The following is a 23,420-nucleotide window of genomic DNA, read 5'->3' as shown; positions in this document are numbered from 1 at the left end:
ACAAAGCTGTGAGGAGACAAACACTAACACAACCCTCTGAGGCTTCATTTCCTCATCTGTACGTGGGGCTTAAAAGAGCTGCCTGTTTAGGTTACTGTGTGCAGGCATGTGCAGTGCCTGGCCTCGGAGCTGGCACACCATAGGTGCTCAGTTAACTCCCAGCCCACTCCCTCCACCAGGCCTGAGTGGGAAGAGCCAGAGGCCTCCTGTCTGCCTCTGTGACTCCGGGCAGCTGGATTCTTGACCCACCTCACCAGGTAGCAACCCGACACCTAGTCCAGCTCTGCTGCTGGCAACCACCTTTTTTCCACCAGAGCCTGTTTTGCTTTTGGTTTTGTTTTAAGCAGAATGCAACATGGACTCGCTACACAGAATTTGGATCAAGTGGAAAAAAAGAAGGGAAATAAATCACCTGTGATTCTCAAGTCCAAACACATTCCAAGCACCTCCTTGCCTCTCTCTTTCTATGCAGAGTATTTTCAAGTTGGTGAGGTTATTTTCTAAATACAATAGTGTTTCCTGCTTTATTCTATTTTGCTGTTATAACACAAATTCCCATTTTGGCATAAACAACATTTTAAATGTAATGCTGTGATGTGCCTAACCAGCCCCTTCCCCACAGCTAGACGTCCAGGATGCTTCCAAATGAGTGGATAGATAATTCATTACGGGCTTTTTTTTTTAACTGCCTTGAGGATTCTTGTACAGGTTACCGGAAGCAGGCTTCCTGATACGGAGCAGATGGTGACTTTTAGGGCCAGCAAGTCCATTCCTCTCCGGGCTCCCTCACCTTACTGGTGATTTGGGGCGTCTAAGAGTCAAGGATCAAGGGGAAAAAGTTCCCTGGGGAACCAGGCCCCAGGCTTGGCCCACATCTCTGGGGAAGCATCAGGGAGAGCCTTTGCATTTATTTTTTCCTTTTCTGGCCCAGTTTTGAATAGGCCCCCAGGGTAGACAGGTCTCCTGAGTTACCTGAACTTTAAATATCTGCATGGGGCTTCCTGCGCTGAATCCTAAAAATGTTTTCCTTCTTCTGCAACTGCCAAGGTGTCAGAGTTTGGAAGGCTGTCCTAAAAAGGGAGAAAACAGGCCCTTCTCCGTGCGGCTGAGGCTGGAGGCCAGGAAGCGGGCGCTGACACCCGGACACACGGGGCCTCGCTGGACCGGACAGTCTCTACCTCCTTCAGCTGGGACCCCGCCCCTTGTCAGCCCTCTGGCTCAGCCCCTTCCCCTCCCCAGTGCTCCCACAGCTGCTGCCACCCCTTCAGAAGCCTGGACACAGTCCACTTGGCTGGTGAGGGCCCTGAACCCTGCCAACTCCTTCCAGCATCCTCTTCTGGAAAGGGTGTCTTGCCCCCTATATTCCCAGTAATACCAACTGAGATTTACAGAGCACTCTCACCTCCTTGATAGTGGACTTCCCTCACATCATCTCGGGCTCTCCTCACACTTCTCCGTGATTAACCCTATTTTGCCGCTGAAGAAATGAAAGACTTAGAGGTGCAGAGTCCCTTGCCAATGGCCACAAGGTTAGCAAAAGGTGGATGCAGGATTCGAACCCAGACACGCTGATGCTTCGACTCCTATGCTCAGACTGTGACCTATACTCCCTCCCCACTGCTGTGGGTGTCAGTGGCCACCCAGAGCAGAGCTGTACTCACCATGACCTTTGTGGGTGCTCCCTGGGGCCAGCCCTTCCTGCTGTCTCAGTACAGCATGGGACATATGTTTTTTGCTGTTCTCTGTAGCCACTGTCACTAGACGGTTCCTTGAACATTGCAAGGACACATCCTCTCCTGTTTTGTTGAATACCTCACAATTAACAGGGTCATTCCATGATTATCACATTAACCCTGCCAGGGGTCCTGTGCAGTAAAAGAAGGAATCAGAGAGGTCAAGTTATCTTCCCAAGGCTACACAGTGCCCTGGTAGCTGAATCAGGACTAGAAGCAGTATATATTGGCTGTAAGCCCAGGGAGTTTGCCTTTTTTCAATCTCTTGTTTCTTAGATAAGTCAACAGAAGGCAGAGATAATGAAGAGGCTATTTAAGGTCACAGAGCAAGTCCACTGAGAAAGGATGGGCCCAGATCTGACTCCTCCTGTTCTCTGGCCCCTGTTCATAAAAAGCAAGCAGAGCATGAGTAAATCAAGAGAATACACATGCCAGCATATGGATCCTTCTGGATCCTGGAGATGAAATGGCTCTGATTGCCAGATTCCCACAGGTGGGTGAATTCCTCAGAGCTGATGAGACTGCCGGGAATTCCAGGGGGAGGAAGGCCACGGGGATGGTGAGTGGGCGGCAGGTAAGCTCAGCCATGCCTGCCTCTGACCCTGACTTAGGAAACAGACAGGCTCTGTTCTCTGCACAGCTGTGCCCCTCCCAAGATGGGCTGCATGTGGGCATTGAGGAGCAGCTGGTCATGCCAGTCACTACTGGGATGATCAGAGTTCTCACCTGTCCAAAAGACGACAAGGTATCAATCACACAGTGAAGGTGAATCCTGACGCCTTGGCTTTGGCGTAAGTGACATAAGGGGTGAAGCGGGGGAGGAAAGTGTGCCTCTGGCACCAGTGTGCTTTCATGGCACTCCTCACCTCACCTGGGACACAGGCACCATCCTTGGCTTGTCCAAGGTCACGCATCCAGCAAATAACATGACCTGGACAACAGGCTGGACTCCAAAGCCCCCGAGGTCACCAGCCCAGCCCCCAGCGCATCCTGCTCAGGGAGTGGCTCTCCAGTGTGTCTGTGAGGGAGCCAGGCTGCTTTGCTCTGTGATCCTTGCGGGCATCTGGCTTCCCTGTTGAAGCTGGTTGGCCATCCTGTGGCTGCAATAGCAGCTTCCCAAGAGGCCACCTTGAAGCATCTCTATCGTCTAATGTTCCTTGTCACTGAGCAGGCTAAGTTCCAAGACTAGAGACCCCATGTCAAGGCCCAGAGGCCGAGTGTGGATCCACTGGGGCTGGGTCTCTCACAATATCCTTATGGAGATAAGTTCAGTGTCCAGTATCTCCCTGAATCAGTGGCCAGCCCCTCCCCTCCCTATATGCACCTTTTGCAGCACAATGCCAGGTGCAGAGATGAACAATACACAGCCCCCTCCATCCCTCTCCTCCTTCCTGCCAACAAACATTAAATTGAACACAATGACACACTGTGATCAGTGCAGTGCTGGGGATAAAATAGTTGACAGTACACAGTTCCTATCTTCACAGAGCTTGGAGTCTAGTGGGAGATCCAGTTATCTGTCAAATCATCACCAAACAGCAAACCCTGCAAACTGGGCCAGGACGGAGAGTCAAGGTCCTGCGTATTTTAAGAAACACAGCTGGGGACCTGATTGAGGCTGGGGTGTTAAGGGAAGCTTGGTATTTGACCTGAGAACTAAATGATGATGGGGTCAGACAGGAATGCCTGGCAGGGCAGGTGTGAGGACCCAGAAAATCAGAAAGAACGTGGTGCAGCTAGAGTCCAGAGAAAGCAGGAGGGCAGCACGTGCAGCCAGGATGGAGAGACAAGGGGGAGGGCAAGGTGTCGCAGGGCAGGGCATGGAGAGCCAGCTGGAGGTATTCAGATTCCATTCTAAGTGCAATGAAGAGCCAGTGAAGTTCTCCGGCCAGGGAGGCAGCATCAGATGAACAATCTGAAAAGATCTCTGTGTATAGGTGTGGGGAGAGAAGGGCGGGAGGGAAGAACCCCTGTAGGAGGCTCACTGCAGGAATCCAGGTGATCTCACCGTGGTGGGCCATTCCCCCACCCCACCTGTGGGCCAGAGGAGCCCCAGCCCCTGCAGGGAGCCCCAGTGAGAGGCTCAGGGCTGAGCTGGAAGACCAGCTACGGCCAATGCCGAGACAAGGGCCTTCTGCTCATTCCCAGCCAGACTTTCTTGGGGAAAAAACCACGGGAAAAACCCAGAGCAGTGGTACAAAGGAGACAGGCATTGAAGAGAGGCTTCACCATCAGGCATTAAAGGGAATCCACTCTATTCACAGCAACACCCAGAGCCTGGCCGCTCTTCCCAAATGGGACCACAGGAGAAAGGTCAGCGGAGACTCCCTGTGCTCTCAGCCCTGCACTTAGAGATGCGGCTACACCCAGGGTGGCAGACTGGGGTGGAGTTGGGGGTCTCTGGCGCAACATCCTCTCCACTGAGAGCCAAGAAGCTGGAGCTGCGGCCGTGGCCAGAGAGATGCCAATGCACATAGCAGCGCCATGCTGGCTCAGAGTGGGGAGAAGGAGTGGAAGGAATAAAAAGGAGGCAGGGGGCAGCCCTGGAGGGGAGCAGCCTCTGCACTTATGCGTGGGGCAGAAGAGAGGTTCTACTCGGGCTGCAGCCTGATTGGACATCCTCCTGGAGATAGAAAGTGCTTTGCATCGAGGCAGGGCTGCTGTGACACAGCAGGTTCCACCCTGAGCCACCTAAAGGCTGTTTTGTCTCCCTATGACCACAGGGCAAGCCAGGTTGGGAACAGCGGCGGGGCTGGGAAAATAAATAGGCACAATGTTCCCAGAGACACTGCCAGGGCTGTCATGTACGTGGGCCCAGGGACAAACACAGGAAGCGCTCACTTGGACTGGGAAGGCAGGAGGAGAGGGGTTGAAGAAGGAGGCACGAAGGAAGCTGGAGCAAGTTTTCAAAGCTGGGTGGGAGGTCACCACATGGGGCTGGGTAGGGAGAAAGCCAGAGGTGCACCAAAGGTGGGAGGAGCAGCCTGAGCAAGGAAGGAACTGCATGGAGGATGGAGACAGCGCCACCCCGGGAGGCCCCAGGAGAGGGTCAGGAACCGAGGGCTGCAGGCCTGGCTTGCTAGGTGTCATCCTGCCCCTGTAACAGCATTGCTGCTACATCCCTGTCACTGTGAAGGAGGAACTCAGCTCGTCCCCACCCAAGCAGGGACCTGCCTCCGATCTTACAGTGTCTCAGAACCTGTGGAAGCCACTGAAGGACAGAGTGTTCATTTCACAAATGAGGAAGCTGAGGCTCAGAGAAGTCCAGGGTCTCATATAAGGTCACCCAGCATCCAGTGGAAGAGCCAGGGCGTGAACCCAGCTCCTCTGCCTCCCAGCCCCTTCCTGCGGTACAGGGCCTGTCCTTCTCCTGATTGGGTGATGACAGTCTGTACAGTAGGCAGGAATTGGATGGAGGACACAGAGTCACAGATGATGAGTAGCAGGTCATCTCTCAGTGACAATCACTATGGAAACAAGTGGCAGAGACAGACTGGGGCCCTGAAGTCAGGGGTCAAGCTTTTTTTATTCCAGACTTCACATTTTACAAGGGGAAGATGGTGTGTGTTGCTAAGATGTAATTCAAATTGGACAGCTCTGGAAGCAGGGACTATTCTTTGCTTCATTAGCAGAGCGATGGATGCCAGCTGCCACCCTAGTTTTAAAAACCATGCCCCTTGTCACAGGGACAACCTCCAAGCACCTCAGATGTCTCTGCTCCTGTGGCTGCCAGACCAGGCTCTCCCCAGGAAGGCCTGGCATAGCCATTCCCAAAGCACTTTTCTCTCCCAAAGTCTTGGCATGTTAACTTTGCAAGGGATTTTAGAGACTATAGGTTCCAACATTTTTGTCTTCCAAACAAAATCCCATTTCATTCTCACACAACTGTAAGGTATGTATTATCACCCCCATTTTACACATGGGAAAACTAAGGCTCGGGAGTGGGGACAGCCTAAAGTCACATGTGAGCAAATGACAGAAGGGATATTTGAACTCCAGGCCCCTATTTTTCTCTTTTATCACCCAAAGTAGTAAAATTAAAAGTAGTCGGTTTGCTCCCACCATGTCGCAAGGGGGGAAAATGTCTCAGTGAGGAAGGCTGGCACTGCAGTGTGGACAGCACAGCATGAGGACAGAAATCACCACCTCCATAACTGCCCTCATTTCCCCACTGCATCTTGGAACACTCCACACCCAACATTTCAGGGCAGAAACACAATGGGAGAGAAGGCGGAAGACATTAATGGAGACCATACACAGGCTACGTATGTGTAGCAATTTATAATTTGCAGAATGTTTCCAGAGCCCTCATGCCATTCCATCCTCAAACAGCCTTACACAGTAAAAGAGGTAAAAACGCCACTGTCCCGATTTACAGACAAAGTTACAGACCCCAGGGCTTAATGGACTTGGATTCAACTCTAAACCCCTGTCGCCAGTTCCTGTGATCTTCCTAGTTATTCTGCTTTTCTTTTGTCTGTTTATGAATGAAAGTATGGGGGCAAAGCCAGCATTCACCAAATGACAATATTAGAAAAATAAGTGGAAAAAATACCACAGCCATCCCCTCTTCCTGAGCATCCATGGTGCACCTCAGGCCCTGCACTAGAAAATGCTGCACATACTTCCTCACTCCGTCCACAGCCTGCCTTGGGGAGGTGGGTGTCATGACCCCATTTTACTGGCAAGGAAACTGAGGTTCAGGAAGTTAAGTCCCGACAGTTGTATCCTCTGGTTCACTCTCTGGGTGTCTTGTTTCCTGGTAATTTAAATATTTTAACCATAAGGTGCCTATTTTCTTAGAATCTTATTTGTGGGAACTGTATGCATCCTAGAACGAAGGTGGGTTCTAGGTAAGATCTGTGTTTGCTTCTGACAGTCCAGAGTTACTCTAAATGAAATTCTTGTCTTGGGGTTTGTAGATACCCCACATGGTATAGATTCGGTCTGATAGCCTAGGTAAGAACCTGCTGCTGGTTCTCAATTTTCAGTGGTAATTTATCGATCCCTGCCACTCAGTTTGTTCTCCTTAAACTGCCCGTGGGGGTGAGATCTGGTTTGTCCTTCCCTCAGGGGTGTGGCCTTGGGGGTCGGAGCTCTATGGGGAGAGGAACGCTTATTAGACTACTCAGCCCTGAGTTTAGCACAGTGCCAGTGACAGCAGTCATCAGAGCAGGACAATAATTACACCAGCTTAGCAAGAATTTTCACATCCACAGCTCATTAGACTCAAGAAGCCTGATGATTAGAAATGCATTGAAGTATCCATTTTGCAGCTGGGGCACTGATGCTCAGAGAGAGAGAAGCAGGGGAATATGGAGAAGTGGGTAAAGGAGGAAGGCGGTGGCAGAGGGTAGGGCTGGGTAGGAGAGGAGGGTTTACAAGGGCAGGGAAGGAGCACCAAGAGAACAGATCCTAGCAGATGCTGACCACAGGCACCCCCTCCCCTCTCAGCTGTACTTTCTTTGTGCCAATTGGGAACATTTCCACCCAGCCTGTTTCCCCGGATTGCCCTGGGGAGAGATGGCATATAGGTGAGATGAACAGGCAGTGGTGAAACTCCTTTGCATGCTAGGAGGTGCTCTGTGGCCCCGAGGCTACAGTCATGGTTACCCTTGTCTCTCTCAGTCATCATCCAGCCCTCCAGAGCAGAGTGATCAGCGTATATCAGGTGATGATTTCTGCCACCCATCAAATGGACTGGCTGGGCACCCGTGCCTTCTGCTTCCCCTGCTCCTCCCTGAGTCTCCCCTAAAGCTCACATTTGGTCCCAACAGAACAAGACCATTGTACTGGCAAGGGTGGCTGAGGGCCCATTTGAAGCTCTGTGCCAACTCTAACAGGCCAAGCAGATCCCTACTCTTTGAGGCATGTTGTGGGCAGTCGCAGCTGCCTGAGACAGGGCAACCTTATGAAAGACAGAAGCCAGCCTCTGGTGGTGGGAGCTTGGCTTGAACCTCACATAGGCCACTTACCCACTGTGAGCTCTTACTTTCAAGTCACTTACTCTCCCAGAGCCTCCGTTTTCCCATCTGAGAAAGGAGCATGATGATGTCTGTTTCACAGAATGACTGGAAATTGGAAACATATTCACAACCTCAAAGCTCAGCACAGGTGCACAGGTTTACATTGTTCTCGGTGGTCTCCAGACTGGTGGGCTTGCAGGCACCAGGCAGGGCTGGGGTAGGCAACCAGGATGGCTGCTGACTCAGTGCAGCCAGAGGACCCATAGAGGCATAATTATTTTGGCAGACGACAAGTTCAGAGCCAGGAAAATGGTGTCAGAGGAGAAACATAAAGGCCAAGAGAAAATGAAATGGGAGAATGGACAGCAAAGTTGCCAACCGAGAAGGCCCAAACCAGCAGGGCCCAGTGTGGCAAACAGATGCTTAGAGAGCAGTTTGAAATGGAGAGAGCAAATGTGCTGTCCCAGACTTGAGCCTCCGTATTAGGCCATACATGGCCAGCATGGCAGGGGAAGCCACAGTAGCCTCAATGAATCCCATGAAGTTTCTCCAGGTCTGTTTGTCTCCCTGAAGGTTTAGCAACAAGAAGCTCCCTGATCTGACTCAGCTCCCTGTGAAAAACTAATCAATCTGCCTTCCCGCAATCTGCTTGCTCTCAGAGGCAGCCTCTGGCCTGCGCAGTGAGCAGTGCAGGGGAACACTACAGTAAGCCCGAGAGGTAGAATTCACACCCCACAGGCTGCAGGTCTCAAAGTGGACAAGACAATGAGATTAGAGCATAAAGATGTGTAATTAGATTCTGACAGGGAAATCCCACTTGCGGTGCTTGGGAGGCATCCCTCAGCAGCGAAGATGAAAGTCAGAGATCATCAGACTTTGGCATATGACATGGCACTCGGCATGTGAATCATTAACTGTGATTAAGGTGCTGCACACCTTTTAAGTGGTGAGTGGGAGGAAGGGGCCCACCTTGGTCTCTGCATGTCACCGCCAGGGTGGCTGCTCCAGCCCAAGCTTGTGCACACACACCTGCTTACATAGAATCTCTTTTTTAGAGGTAGACAGAAGGCTGGTGATGCTGTCATCCATCTTTCTTTCAAGAATCCTTTTACCGCCTGACCATGGGTGTGAGATGATGGGACGGGGAAGCCCAAGGCTGGAGGAAAGTCACAGGCTGTCAGAAGCTCAAGGTACTCCCTGCCATGGCAGAAGTGCCAATATTTCTTTGAATGCCAAAAAGAGGTGGGAACTAATTAGCCTGACCTTGCATCAGACCTCTTCTGAACAAACATGGTCTTATTATAAGCATGGTCATTAAGGTATATTCATTTGTCCATTCATTCATTCAACAGTCAGTGAACACTGACTATGTGCCAGGCACAGTGCTCAATGCTATGAGTTCATGCAAACATGAGCAAGACATACACATGCACTGCCCTCTAGAAACTCACAGTCTGGTAGGGTCATCCCGGTCCCAGAGGAGACATAGCTGAGGAGAGATGGAGAAGGCTCTTTTACAGGGGGTCTCAACTGGGACTTCCCCATGAGCCCATTGAACCAGACACATTGAAACATCTAGCAGAGATGGGCCTGCTCAGGACAGGGGAGCAGAGTCAGAGCCAGGAAGCCAGACATGAACACATGCACTAAGTTTGGAAGGAGCACAGAAGGATGGAAGGCATAAGCAGCAGTTTGGAGGGAAGGGGAGGAGATGGGGCAAATGCCCAGGGACCTACCTGCCCCTGTACCTGCTCCCCAGAGATTACAGTATGAAGTTCTGACTTCCACTGAATGGAGGAGGAGAACCAGAAGTTTCAGAAATCTGATGGGACATGAAATATGAGAGGATGCAAAATAGGATATGTAGATTACAAAGCAGTTCACAGTTTTATCTGCCCTTTAGCAGTGTAACATCACATGTTTTTACTCAAGATGGAAAGTATCATCAAATGGAAACTATGAGCATCATCTCATGGGGAGACCTAGATTGCCACTTTGCCTCTGGAGTGAGAGCATTGCCTGTCTGTGAAGGCACAGATTATCCAGGAAAAGGGCACTGCTCCTTTTGTCTTGTATTCTGATTCCCTCTCTGAGAGACCTCTGCTAGGCCTTAAAAGTTCCAACATCGACAGTAACCTGAACTACAATGGACTACATGCTCTAACACACCTTACATACGAAGCACTGCATGGTGCCGGGAAGAGGAACTGATGAGGATGTAAGGGAAGGTTTATATTGAGAAGTGGTTAAATTGAGCTGAACCTTGAAGGATGCACAGGAGTCCAAGAAACAGAGAGGCAGAAGGGTAACTGATGCAGGGAGATATTCATGTGCAAGTCACACAGAATGAAGTGGATGCTGGATCTGGGGAGTGGCTAGTAACTAGTAATCTAATAGCTCAGGATCCACTGAGGATGGACATCGATGGACTTTCCACCAATCCTTCAAAGAGACAAATTTTGAAAATATTTGGGGGCACCTCAAACACAAAAATAAGCTGCCATGTTAAGACTTTATTTTCTAGTCAAAAGGGACCATCCAAGGGCTGATATTTTTCTTTGTTTGGATAGGGTTGTTTTAAGTCACATGCTAAGTGTTTTTTTCCCCCTCAAGTATTTTCAGATTTCTATTGCTTTAAATATGAATTAACTAACATTTCCCTGAACTTGCCATGTGCTAGGTACTTTAGATGATGTATTGCATTTCACCCTCTTGACCCTAAGTGATAAGTACCGTTACAGTTTCCATTTTGCAGAATAGGACATGTTGGCTCAAAGAGCTGAGGTCCCTTGTCCCGGTTTTGCAGCCTGCAACCAGATTGGGATTTGAATCTGAGTCCATCTGACTCCCAAACCCGTTCTCTTCCATCACACTGGGATGGGTAGGCACTGAGGGCTGGACTCTGGGACCCTGGGAAGAGGAACAGAAGTGGCTGATGACCTTTAAGCTGATCTCGACATCTGCTGTGTCCAGGTCATTTTACTTCAGTCTGCCAAGACCAGCTATCTGGAGAAATAGATCCAACACTCCAAGAGTCGCTGCTCAGAACTACAGAGCTCCAGAGAGTCAGGCTGGAGGGCAGGGAGTGAGGCCCCACACAGAGCCTCATCTGTGGCTGAAGCCTTTGGACACGGCATGTGGCCCAGCCCTCCAAGGCACTGGCCAGCAATCACAAAGCCATGGCTCAGAGAGTTGAAAGGGACCTTAAAGGTCACCTAATCCTCCAGATGGAAGGCTCCTGCCCTGTGAGGCCCACCCCCATGAGGATCACAGGCTCACACCTCAAATGCCAGCTGGCCTCTGACAGCATGGTGCTGTGGCCTCAAAAACACAGTCTGTGCTGCAAAGACACAGCAGTGGGGGTGGGCCCTGCCTTTAGAAAACCTAGAGTCCAGAACCTGCCCCAAGAGTCCAGCTTCCTATCTGTGTACTTGCAGGGCAAGTGACTTACCCCCCAGATCCTCAGTTTGGGCATCTGAAAACAGAGATGATTATGTCTGAGTCACACAGCATGGGGAGGATTAGACAAAGTAAGGAAGGACAGAGAGTGTAAATTGTATAAACAAATATCTCTTTGTTTATATTTATACCTAATGCATTAAGGTAAAGGATTATTATGAAGATGACGCCTTATAGCAGAGGTCAGCATTCTTCTATAAAGGGCCTGACAGTAGATATTTCAGGTTGGTGGGCCAGCAATCTCTGCCATAATTACTCACTCTGCCACTGTAGCACGAAAGCAGCCACAGATGTAACAAATGAGTAAACAAATGAGCTGTGTGCCAATATGTCTTTGTTAAAGAACACTTAAATTTGAATTTCATATAATTTTCATGTGCCACAAAATAGTCTTCGTTTGTTTTTTTTCTCAACTGTTTAGAAATGTAAAACCCATTCTTAGCTAGTGGACTGTGCAAAAACAGGTAGTGGGCCAAATTTGGCCCACAAGCCATGGTTTGTTTACCCCTGCCTGGTGGGTGAGTTTTCTTCAGCATCATAGGAATCCCTCATGGGGCCAAGTGGCTGTGCTGGTGGAATGCAAATATTCACATGGCGAAAATTTCCCTGCTGCCCTCCTTGGCGGGACAGGCTGGTCACTTCTCTGCAGACCCCAGGCAGCACAGGTGTCACAATGCAGCGTGCCCAGAGCTTGACTGGGGCCAGACTCTGGCTCGTCCATCCCATATCTGCAGAGCCTGGCACGGTGCCGGATGCAGAAGACAATCAATGCTTGTGTGATGAATGCCTGTGCTTTCATGCATTCCTAAATTTCATTTTCAAAAATACCAAAGATGTCGTGCACCCCTCCTATACTGCCTCAGATCCCTTATCCTCAGATGCCTTATCCTATTCTAAGGAACCAAGAGGATCAATAAGGTTATTTAAAAGTACACAATAGGTCAGTTATTACAAAACGTGTATGATTTTTTCCTTTGGACTCCTCAGGTCTGCTCTCTGACTTCACTGGACATGCAAAGTCCTTAGCAGAAAGGGGCCTCAGCTTCCTCATCTATAAAAGGGGTTGTATGTGGTACCAACGCTATCTAGTTATTGTGTGAGCTGGAAGAGATACCCACATGAAGAACTTAGCATAGTGCCTGGCACATAGTAAAGGCTCAGTGAGAATTAGTTACTATTGTCTCATCCTTCATGATGGAAATTACTGGCCACATTCCCAGGGAGAAATGGAGTCTTGGAAAGGCTATGAAAGTGCCTCCGAATCAAGGAACACCGGCACGCTGGAGTGGTCAGCTCCCATGAGCACACAGGACAGCCACGTAAGGCAGACTGGAAGTGCAGCTTTCATAACCCTGAAGAAAAACACACTTGAAAGGGGCATCCTGCACTGCCTCCTTTGACTCACTTAAAATGAAGACCCATCTCACTTGCTTCCATGGCTGTATGAGAAACCAACTTGCTCTGCATCATCCCCTGAAGCTAGTGCAAAGGCCCTGCTGCTCAAATCGAGACTTAAGCCAGGTCTGACTCTACCTCCTGCAAGCAGCTGCGGTCTCAGACCCAAGGCCACCAGGGTCAAGGCCTGTAAGAGGCTGAAACCCAGTCAGAAGCAGCTACCCAGACAGTATGTTAGGAGGCCCCTCAGGACCACCCTCCCTAATTAAAGGCTTTGCAGCCCACCAGAGAACTGCAATTCCCCTCTCTCTCCAAGTACCTCTGGAGTTGATTACCGTCACCAATGCTGAGCTGGAGGCAGCTGCTGGGAAACTCAGCCCATTCCTCCAGCTGAATCTGACCTACAGAGGGACCAACCCTCCTCCCCCATTTGCGGAAAGAAGTGAAACCCAAATGAAATCAGACTCCATCATAAATGCAGACCACGTTCTCCCTGCCAATATCGAGACAAAGTCTATTCTGTTGCCTGTCACTTGAGAAGTAATAAAATAATAGTGCAGTAAGTTATAGAAGACCAAACAGCAAATTCCCATCCTGAATACTGAAGGGAAGGTGGGGTGGGGTGCCAGGGCAGTGATGAACAAGGACCTGGAGCCCCAGCCAGCCAAGGCCAACAGGATCCTCAGACATCACCTCGACCATAACGTCCTATCCCCACTGCTTTCCCCTCGTGAGGTTTAAGGTCAGAGAGAGGATGGGATGGACAATGGCCACATGATAGTTAGGAGCCCCGCTCCTCCTTCTCTGGGCTAGTTCTTTCTGGGGTGTCTGCAAGGGCTGGGGTACAGGGTGGCCCCAAAGGAAGCTCGGTCTTCAGCACCAGTCCTGCTGCCTGTTGGGCTTTCCCTTTGGGAAGAAGTGATGACTTGCTGGCACCATCTTGCCAGCTGCTTGGCAATTACATCTCTTATTATAAAACTGTCAGTTCACAAACTGATCTCCTGAGGTATGATTTAGTCTCCCATTTGTTGGACCTGATCGATTCACTGGGAGGCAACAGCATTAGAGTCAGAAAACCTGATTGTGAGTCCTGGTGTCTCTTACTAGCCAAATGTCATAGGTTCCTTTATCTCAAAGGGTGTCTGTTTTCTCAGCTGTAAAATGGGAATAGCAATGACACCTATCAGGCAACATTATTAGCACACTAATAATAATGAGGTGGGTCCTGTTTCTTGTATGCATGCCATGAATTAGGCACCATGAGAGGTGACTTTTATATATGTATGATTTTTCATCTTCACACCAATCCAGGAGGTGGGCCCTATTATTATTCCCATGGTACAGATGAGGAAACAGCTTCAGTGAGGATAAGCAATTCACTTAAGATCATGCAGCAAGTTAGAGGCAGGGCTGAGATTCCAACCCACAGAGCCTGTGCTGCACTGGAAGCTATTCCTTCTGTGCTGAGTGTCGCCATGGCCCCAGCTCCTTTGCACTTTGCAGAAGAAGCGAGTGTCTTTCTGCAGCCTATGGGAGAAAGCAAGGCCACAGGATGCTGCGGCAGATCCTGTGAGTGCCCATCCACCTTCCTCACCAGAAACTTTTACTTCGTTCACTGTCACCCTCACTGTGTTTCACGGGAGGGGGCACTGGTTGCACAGGTGTGTTGTCTGTGGCATCTCATCAAACCATACACACACACAAGTGCACATTTTTCACGTTTCATATTTCAGTTCAAAATGTTTAAAAGAGAGATGCAGCAATCATGTCTACAAATTGCTTTCAAATGGAAGAGAGAGCGGGAGAGCAGGGAAACAAACCTGGCGAGTGTTTAACAGTTCATGAATCTCGCTGAAAGGAATGCAGACCTTCACTGCACTGTTCTTTCATGTTTCCTATAGCTTTGAAATACACCCAGCCAAAAAGGTGAAGAGACACAAGAAGAGCCATGGTGTTCCCTGGCTGGAGTGATGGTGTGATGATGTGATGGCAGAAAACACAGCAGTTCCACCTCTCACATGCTATGCAATCTTAGGCAAAGTACCTCACCAAGCCTCAGCTTCCTCATCAGCAGAGTGAAAATAATAATGGGATCCACCTCCTAGGGTTGCTGCAAATGTGAAAGGAGATCATATACATAAACCACTTATTATGATGCCTATTCAAAAGAGAGGCACAAAATTATGGAAGGTACCTGGTCCTGGATTAGGCAGATGATTACTCAAATGTCCAGAAACAGCCACACATGTAGACTTTTGGCCACATGAGAATATATCCTTACTCCCTTTTAAGCTATTATAATTTGGGTCTGTTATCACTGAGAAAATTACAATCCTTTTCCTAAGGAAATAATCTGAGATTCAGACAAAAATGCATTCATAATGGGAAAAATATAAAAACATGAACATATAGGAATAGGATAAGATTGAACAAATTATGGTATACCTGCAGGATAGCATACTATGTAGCTATCAAAAAATGATGTCAGAAAACTTTCATGACACAGGAATATGCTTTTAACCTAACATTGACATCTGAAATAAGCAAAAAGGCTTAGGTATTTAATTAAATGCTTTAATATTGTCTGTATTTAAAATGACTATTATGTATTATTTATATAATCATAATTCAAACAGTAGGTTTCTAAACTATCTGACATATACAAATATTAAGAACAGAACTCTATGTTTGTATGAGATCATGTGTATAAAATGTATCCAAAATTAGAAGGAAATATAATATGTTAAGGGTCATTAATAACACTGAGTTGTGACATTATAGGTGACCTTCTTCTACTTTTCATACCCACATATATACACATAATGTTGCACATGTTCTATAATGAACACATGTTGCATTATAACTAAAACAATAAATCCAGTTCTTAAAAATACCAATTTATACCTTTCAGTTTCAGTGTCATTACCTTCAGACCCTTTGTCTGGTCCTTCATGTCAATCAATTCGATATGTTGTCCACAGAGTGCTGAATATGTACCTAATACAGTGTAATAATAATAATTATGACTACCATTATTAGACCATGATTATGACTCCATATCTGGAACCTTTTCAACAGTACTAAATACATAAAGTACTAAAAGAGTATAATCGAAGTTGTTCAAAGCCACAGTTTGCTTGTGGCAGGCTCAGGATTCAAATCACAGTCCTACTGCATTCGTCTGGCTGTTTATACCCTCTTCCCTCTGTAATAAAAGAATTATAAATTCTGCAATATGTAAACCCTGTTAAAAAATTTTAAATCCCAAGGAACTCTGAGAAGGAAGAAACAGAATCAGGCTGGTGAGACCCAGGCAAGTTCAAAAAGGAGGTGGTGATGCGCTGAGCCTTCGAGTGACAATGCAGAAGGGAGAGGAACCAGCCTTCTGGGCAGAGGAAACACTGTGGATGGTGGCCCAGGTGAGGGAATGTGTGACCCTTTCCTGGGGATGGCAACGTAGCCCAAGTTGACTGGGGTAAATGAGTAGGTCAGGAAGAAGGAGCAAAATTGGAAAGCCTAGATTCTGGTGAGCCCCAAATGCCAAGCTGGGGCATTGACATTTTGTTTGTTGGGCAATGGGGGACCATGGAACATTCTTTAGCTTACATGGACTGGGAATGGGTTTTGGAGTAGAGTGCTTTGCAAGTATTTAGGCAGGATCATGAGGGTGAATTAGAAGGGAGCGCAATAGGCAGAAGGACAACATTGAAAGGCACTAAACTAAGCCTGTCTACATACATTACCTCTTTTGGGGAAACTGACATACAGAGATTTAAATGAATTGCCCCAAGTCACATGACCAGGAAAGAGCTAGGTCAGGTTTGAACTCCAGTCCATCTGTCCCCATTGGCCACCCACCTCTGTGGGGGTGGGATGCAGCAGTGGTCCATGAAAGGTGGTACAGGACTGTCCCCCAGCCCTGAGCTGGGGAAGGAGAGAAGGCTTCTTTCTGCCCTCAGTGCCATGCCTCACCTCTACAGGCATGTGGGACCCTGCTCCAGTCTGGCACTCAGCATGTGCAGGGCCAGTCAAGCTGCACGTCTGGGGCCTCCCATTTTTGCCCACTGCTGCATGGCAGCCTCTATGCCTAAAGCTGGGAGCAGGCTCTCAGTCTCACCCAGAGACTCCCAGGAGGCTTACCTCGAAGCAGTGAGCAGAGCTCCAAGGAGCAGAAACATCTCTGTTAAAGCAAAACATCATTAAGATGAGAAGAAGGCAACATCTCTAACACCCACACAGTGCCAGTGGAGCTGTAAAATGTGCCTCCAAATTAGACGTGGGGAAGAGCTTCACGAGCTCTGGCTGCTCCTCCCCAAGGACAAGGGCAGCCTGATTCCCTCCGACTTCCCACCCCCAGCTCTGCCGTGAAGCTGCGAATGCTTTGTCTGAATCTATTGGAGATGGCTTATGCAACAGAACCTTATCTCTGAGAAAAACCGGTTTGCTTTCTTTCGTACAATGGTCTCATTGTCAGGCAAGTTTCCCTGACATGAAGCCTAGTTTGTGCCTGTGAGAAGTTGCTTATGAGAAGAACCCTGAAGGCTCCAAGGGGATATGCGCTTTAGGAAGATGTTCAAAGCCCTAAATAGACTGAAACTTTCTTCTGCGGGCAAGTATTTATTGAGCACTACCTCACTACCTTATATTTGAAAGTCAGCTCTAGATGCAAAGTCCTTCCACACACTCTATTACACTGATTTTCTTCCTCCCATCACAGTAAGGAGGCCAGGGGTTATTTACCCGTTTTATAGATGAGGAAATGGAGGCACAGTGAAATTGGTGGCTTGACCAATAAGTCACACTGAAATTAAGCAGTAAATCTGGATCCAATTGACTGCAAATCCAGTGTTCTTCCAATACCACTGTCTAGCCAGCCCTGCTCTAGGCCCTGTGCGGAGCATGGTCAGTGAGAAGTCATGGTCCCCACACGCAACAGTTATTAAGTTATTGTCTCTTATTCTCAAACCTGCCCTTCTCTGTGCCACCTTGTCTGACTGGGGCTGCAAATCCTCTTTCTGCTTTTGCCAGCTGGTCCCGGTGAGGTTCTGCCAATAGGGGGTGCTAGAGTAGGCTGGCAATGCTGGAGGATCTTTAGCCCCATGGAGGCACAGTACCTTTGCCAAAGCCCTTCAAAAGCTTCTTTTTGTTCTCAGCATAAAACCTCAAGTCCTAGGATCACGGGAAGATGGCGGCATGAGTATTGCAGAGGAAATCTCCTCCCCAAAACATATATAGTTATGAAAATACAATAAATACAACTATTCCTAAAAGAGACACCTGTGGATGCAGTACAACAGCCAGGATACATCTACATCTCACGAATCATCACACGAAGAGGGTAAGATACAAGCCGCAGCCAGGCGGGATCCGAATGCTCCCCCACCCCAAAACCCGGCAGGAAGAAAGGAATCAGAATGGGGAGGGAGTAAAAGCCCAGGACTGCTAAACAACCAGCTCTAGAAATCTGCACCCGGAATGCAGACACAAGGTGCACGGGGTGCTGGATATTAGAGAAACAGAAAAGCAAAACCTGTGGGCAGGTCCCCGCAACTGGTGCCCCTGAGACAAAAGAAAAATGACTGCTTTCTGCAAGTCTTAAAGAGACAGGAACCCCATAGCTGGACGAAGTTATCCTGGCAGCTGGGAATACTGGGGAAACTTAGGTGCCCTAAATGGAGGCAGTGCAGCTCTGAAGCCCCTCACAGGACTAGGCAGCCTGCCAGTCATTCCTCCAACTGGTGCAGACCCCGACACACGGGCCCAGTAGCAGGAGAGTGGGAGCGCGTGCTGGGGGCAAAAGCACTAGAAGGAACCGAGAGCAGATCTGTATGCCACAGGGCTAGCCCGCAACGGCGCGACTGAACAGCCCCGGTGCGGCTCGTGCGCACCGGCAGCAGTGAAGCCAGAGCCTGGTAGAAGCCTGTGTGGAAAAGCCCCACGAGCACCAGCAGCAGAGCCAGAGGGAGCAGGCGTGCTACCAGGAGCTGACCAGAATCCCAGCCCAATGCACAGCTGCCCGGGCCAGACCCAAAGGCTGCTGTTGTCACACAGCTGCCTGGCAGGGTTGCTGCTAGCATGGAGGAGTGCACCTGGCATGCCTGCCACTCCCCGCAGGGCTCCGCGCTGCTCTGACAGACACCCCGCCCACAGCAGCTTAGGAGATTAACCCGGTGGCTGCTCCAGGAGTGTGGGTAACCATCACAGGCAGTGGAGAAGGGCAAGGCATCCAGCAAGCAGGAAAGGACTTTCTTCTCCCAGCTGACACACCCACAACCTGCCTACAGCCACTGCTATCACCATGAAAAGGCAAAAAAATATGGTCCAGATGAAGATAGTTACACCTGAGAAAGGATCTGCAGAGGCAGACCTAACCAGTCTCCCTGAAAAGGAATTCAAAATAAAAATCATAAACATGCTGACAGAGCTGCAGAGAAATATGCAAGAGTTAAGGGATGAAGTCCTGAGGGAGATTACAGATGTCTGGAGGGAGATTACAGAAGTGAAACAAACTCTGGAAGGATTTATAAGCAGAATGGATAAGATGCAAGAGGCCATTGATGGAATAGGAACCAGGGAACAGGAAGGCATAGAAGCTGATGCAGAGAGAGATAAAAGGATCTCTAGGAATGAAACAATATTAAGAGAACTGTGTGACCAATCCAAAAGAAACAATATCCGCATTATAGGGGTACCAGAGGAAGAAGAGAGAGAAAAAGGGATAGAAAGTATCTTTGAAGAAATAATTGCTGAGAACTTCCCCAAACTGGGGGAGGAAATAGTTGCTCAGACTATGGAGGCACAAAGAACTCCCGAGAGACGGGATCCAAAGAGGTCAACACCAAGACACATAATAATTAAAATGGCAAAGATCAAGGACAGGGACAGAGTATTAAAGGCAGCCAGAGAGAGAAAAAAGGTCACCTACAAAGGAAAACCCATCAGGCTATAATCAGACTTCTCAACAGAAACCTTACAGGCCAGAAGAGAATGGCATGACATATTTTATGTAATGAAACAGAAGGGCCTTGAACCAAGGAACTGTATCCAGCACGATTATCATTTAAATATGAAGGAGGGATTAAACAATTCCCAGACAAGGAAAAGTTGAGGGAATTTGCCTCCCACAAACCACTTCTACAGGGTATCTTAGAGGGACTGCTCTAGGTGGGAGCACTCCTAAAAAGAGCACAGAAAAAAACACCCAACATATGAAGAATGGAGGAGGAGGAAAAAGAAGGGAAAGAAATAATCATCACACTGTGTTTATTACAGCTCAATAAGCAAGTTAAGTCAGACAGTAAGGAAGCTAACCTTGAACCTTTGGTAACCACAAATCTAAAGCCTGCAATGGCAATAAGTACATATCTTTCAATAATCACCCTAATGTAAATGGACTGAATGTACCAATCAAAAGACATAGAGTAATAGAATGGATAAGAAAGCAAGACCCATCTATATGCTGCTTAGAAGAGACTCACCTCATATCCAAAGATATGCACAGATTAAAAGTCAAGGGTTGGAGAAAGATATTTCATGCAAACAAACAGAGAGAAAAAAGCAGGTATTGCAATACTACTATCAGACAAAATAGACCTCAAAATAAAGAAAGTAACAAGAGATAAAGAAGGACATTATATAATGATAAAGGGCTCAGTCCAACAAGAGGATATAACCATTATAAACATATATGCACCCAATACAGAAGCACCAATATATGTGAAACAAATACTAACAGAACTAAAGGAGGAAATAGAATGCAATGCATTCATTCTAGGAGACCTCAACACACCACTCACCCCAAAGGACAGATCCACCAGACAGAAAATAAGTAAGGACACAGAGGCACTGAACAACACGCTAGAACAGATGGACCTAATAGACATCTATAGAACTCTACACCCAAAAGCAACAGGATACACATTCTTCTCAAGTGCACATGGAACATTCTCCAGAATAGACCACATACTAGGCCACAAAAAGAGCCTCAGTAAATTCAAAAAGATTGAAATCCTACCAGCCAACTTTTCAGACCACAAAGGTATAAAACTAGAAATAAATTGTACCGAGAAAGCAAAAAGGCTCACAAACACATGGAGGCTTAACAACATGCTCCTAAATAATCAATGGATCAATGACCAAATTAAAATGGAGATCCAGCAATATATGGAAACAAATGACAACAATAACACAAAGCCCCAACTTCTGTGGGACGCAGCAAAAGCAGTCTTAAGAGGAAAGTATATAGCAATCCAGGCATATTTAAAGAAGGAAGAACAATCCCAAATAAATAGTCTAATGTCATAATTATCGAAATTGGAAAAAGAAGAACAAATGAGGCCTAAGGTCAGCAGACGGAGGGACATAATAAAGATCAGAGAAGAAATAAATAAAATTGAGAAGAATAAAACAATAGAAAAAATCAATGAAACCAAGAGCTGGTTCTTCGAGAAAATAAACAAAATAGATAAGCCTCTAGGCAGACTTATTAAGAGAAAAAGAGAGTCAACACACATCAACAAAATTAGAAATGAGAAAGGAAAAATCACGACGGACCCCACAGAAATACAAAGAATTATTAGAGAATACTATGAAAACCTATATGCTAACAAGCTGGAAAACCTAGGAGAAATGGACAACTTCCTAGAAAAATACAACCTTCCAATACTGACCCAGAAAGAAACAGAAAACCTAAACAGACCAATTACCAGCAATGAAATTGAATCAGTAATCAAAAAACTAACCAAGAACAAAACCCCCAGACCAGATGGATTTACCTCAGAATTTTATCAAACATACAGAGAAGACATAACACCCATTCTCCTTAAAGTTTTCCAAAAAATAGAAGAGGAGGGAATACTCCCAAACTCATTCTATGAAGCCAACATCACCCTAATACCAAAACCAGGCAAAGACCCCACCAAAAAAGAAAACTACAGACCAATATCCCCGATGAACGTAGATGCAAAAATACTCAACAAAATTTTAGCAAACCGAATTCAAAAATACATCAAGAGGATCATACACCATGACCAAGTGGGATTCATCCCAGGGATGCAAGGATGGTACAACATTCGAAAATCCATCAACATCATCCACCACATCAACAAAAATAAGGACAAAAACCACATGATTATCTCCATAGATGCTGAAAAAGCATTCGACAAAATTCAACATCCATTCATGATAAAAACTCTCAACAAAATGGGCATAGAGGGCAAGTATCTCCACATAATAAAGGCCATATATGATAAACCCACAGCTAACACCATACTGAACAGCGAGAGGCTGAAAGCTTTTCCTCTGAGATTGGGAACAAGACAAGGATGCCCACTCTCCCCACTGTTATTCAATGTGGTACTGGAGGTCCTAGCCATGGCAATCAGACAAAACAAAGAAATACAAGGAATCCAGATTGGTAAAGAAGAAGTCAAACCATCACTATTTACAGATGACATGATATTGTACATAAAAAACCCTAAAGACTCCACTGCAAAACTACTAGAACTAATATTGGAATTCAGCAAAGTTGCAGGATACAAAATTAACACACAGAAATCTGCAGCTTTCCTATACACTAACAATGAACTAATAGAAGGAGAAATCAGGAAAACAATTCCATTCACAATAGCATCAAAAAGAATAAAATACCTAGGAATAAACCTAACCAAGGAAGTGAAAGACCTATACCCTGAAAACTACAAGACACTCTTAAGAGAAATTAAAGAGGTCACTAACAAATGGAAACTCATCCCATGCTCCTGGCTAGGAAGAATTAATATCGTCAAAATGGCCATCCTGCCCAAAGCAATATACAGATTCAATGCAATCCCTATCAAACTACCAACAGCATTCTTCATAGTTCAAAAATTCATGTGCAACTGTCAAAGACCCCAAATAGCCAACACAATCCTGAGAAGGAAGAATAAAGTGGGGGGGATCTCGCTCCCCAACTTCAAGCTCTACTACAAAGCCACAGTAATCAAGACAATTTGGTACTGGCACAAGAACAGAACCACAGACCAGTGGAACAGAATAGAGACTCCAGACATTAACCCAAACATATATGGCCAATTAATATTTGATAAAGGAGCCATGGACATACAATGGGGAAATGATAGTCTCTTCAACAGATGGTGCTGGCAAAACTGGACAGCTACATGTAAGAGAATGAAACTGGATCACTGTCTAACCCCATACACAAAAGTAAACTCCAAATGGATCAAAGACCTGAATGTAAGTCATGAAAACATAAACCTCTTAGAAAAAAACATAGGCAAAAATCTCATGGACATAAACATGAGTGACTTCTTCATGAACACATCTCCCTGGGCAAGAGAAACAAAGGCAAAAATGAACAAGTGGGACTATATCAAGCTAAAAAGCTTCTGTACAGCAAAGGACACCATCAATAGAACAAAAAGGTATCCCGCAGTATGGGAGAACATATTCATAAATGACAGATCTGATAAAGGGTTGACATCCAAAATATATAAAGAGCTCACACGCCTCAACAAAAAGCAAATAATCCAATTAAAAAGTGGGCAGAGGAGCTGAATAGACAGTTCTCTAAAGAAGAAATCCAAATGGCCAACAGGCACATGAAAAGATGCTCCACATCGCTAATCATCAGAGAAATGCAAATTAAAACCACAATGAGATATCACCTCACACCAGTAAGGATTGCCATCATCGAAAAGATAAACAACAGCAAATGTTGGCGAGGTTGTGGAGAAAGGGGAACCCTCCTACACTGCTGGTGGGGATGTAAATTAGTTCAACCATTGTGGAAAGCAGTATGGAGGTTCCTTAGAATGCTCAAAATAGAAATACCATTTGACCCAGGAATTCCACTTCTAGGAATTTACCC

At 47.0% G+C, this 23,420-nt stretch overlaps 1 protein-coding gene across 1 annotated transcript in view; it reads right to left on the bottom strand.

The window, feature by feature from the left end:
- ASIC2 (acid sensing ion channel subunit 2) overlaps positions 1 to 23,420 on the bottom strand; it is a 998,461-nt gene that overhangs the window by 821,784 nt on the left and 153,257 nt on the right. The window lies entirely within an intron of this gene.

This window comes from Manis javanica, chromosome 4 (genome assembly GCF_040802235.1).
Source record: "Manis javanica isolate MJ-LG chromosome 4, MJ_LKY, whole genome shotgun sequence".
Classification (NCBI taxonomy): domain Eukaryota; kingdom Metazoa; phylum Chordata; class Mammalia; order Pholidota; family Manidae; genus Manis; species Manis javanica.
This window is presented reverse-complemented; position numbering and strand designations above follow the sequence as displayed.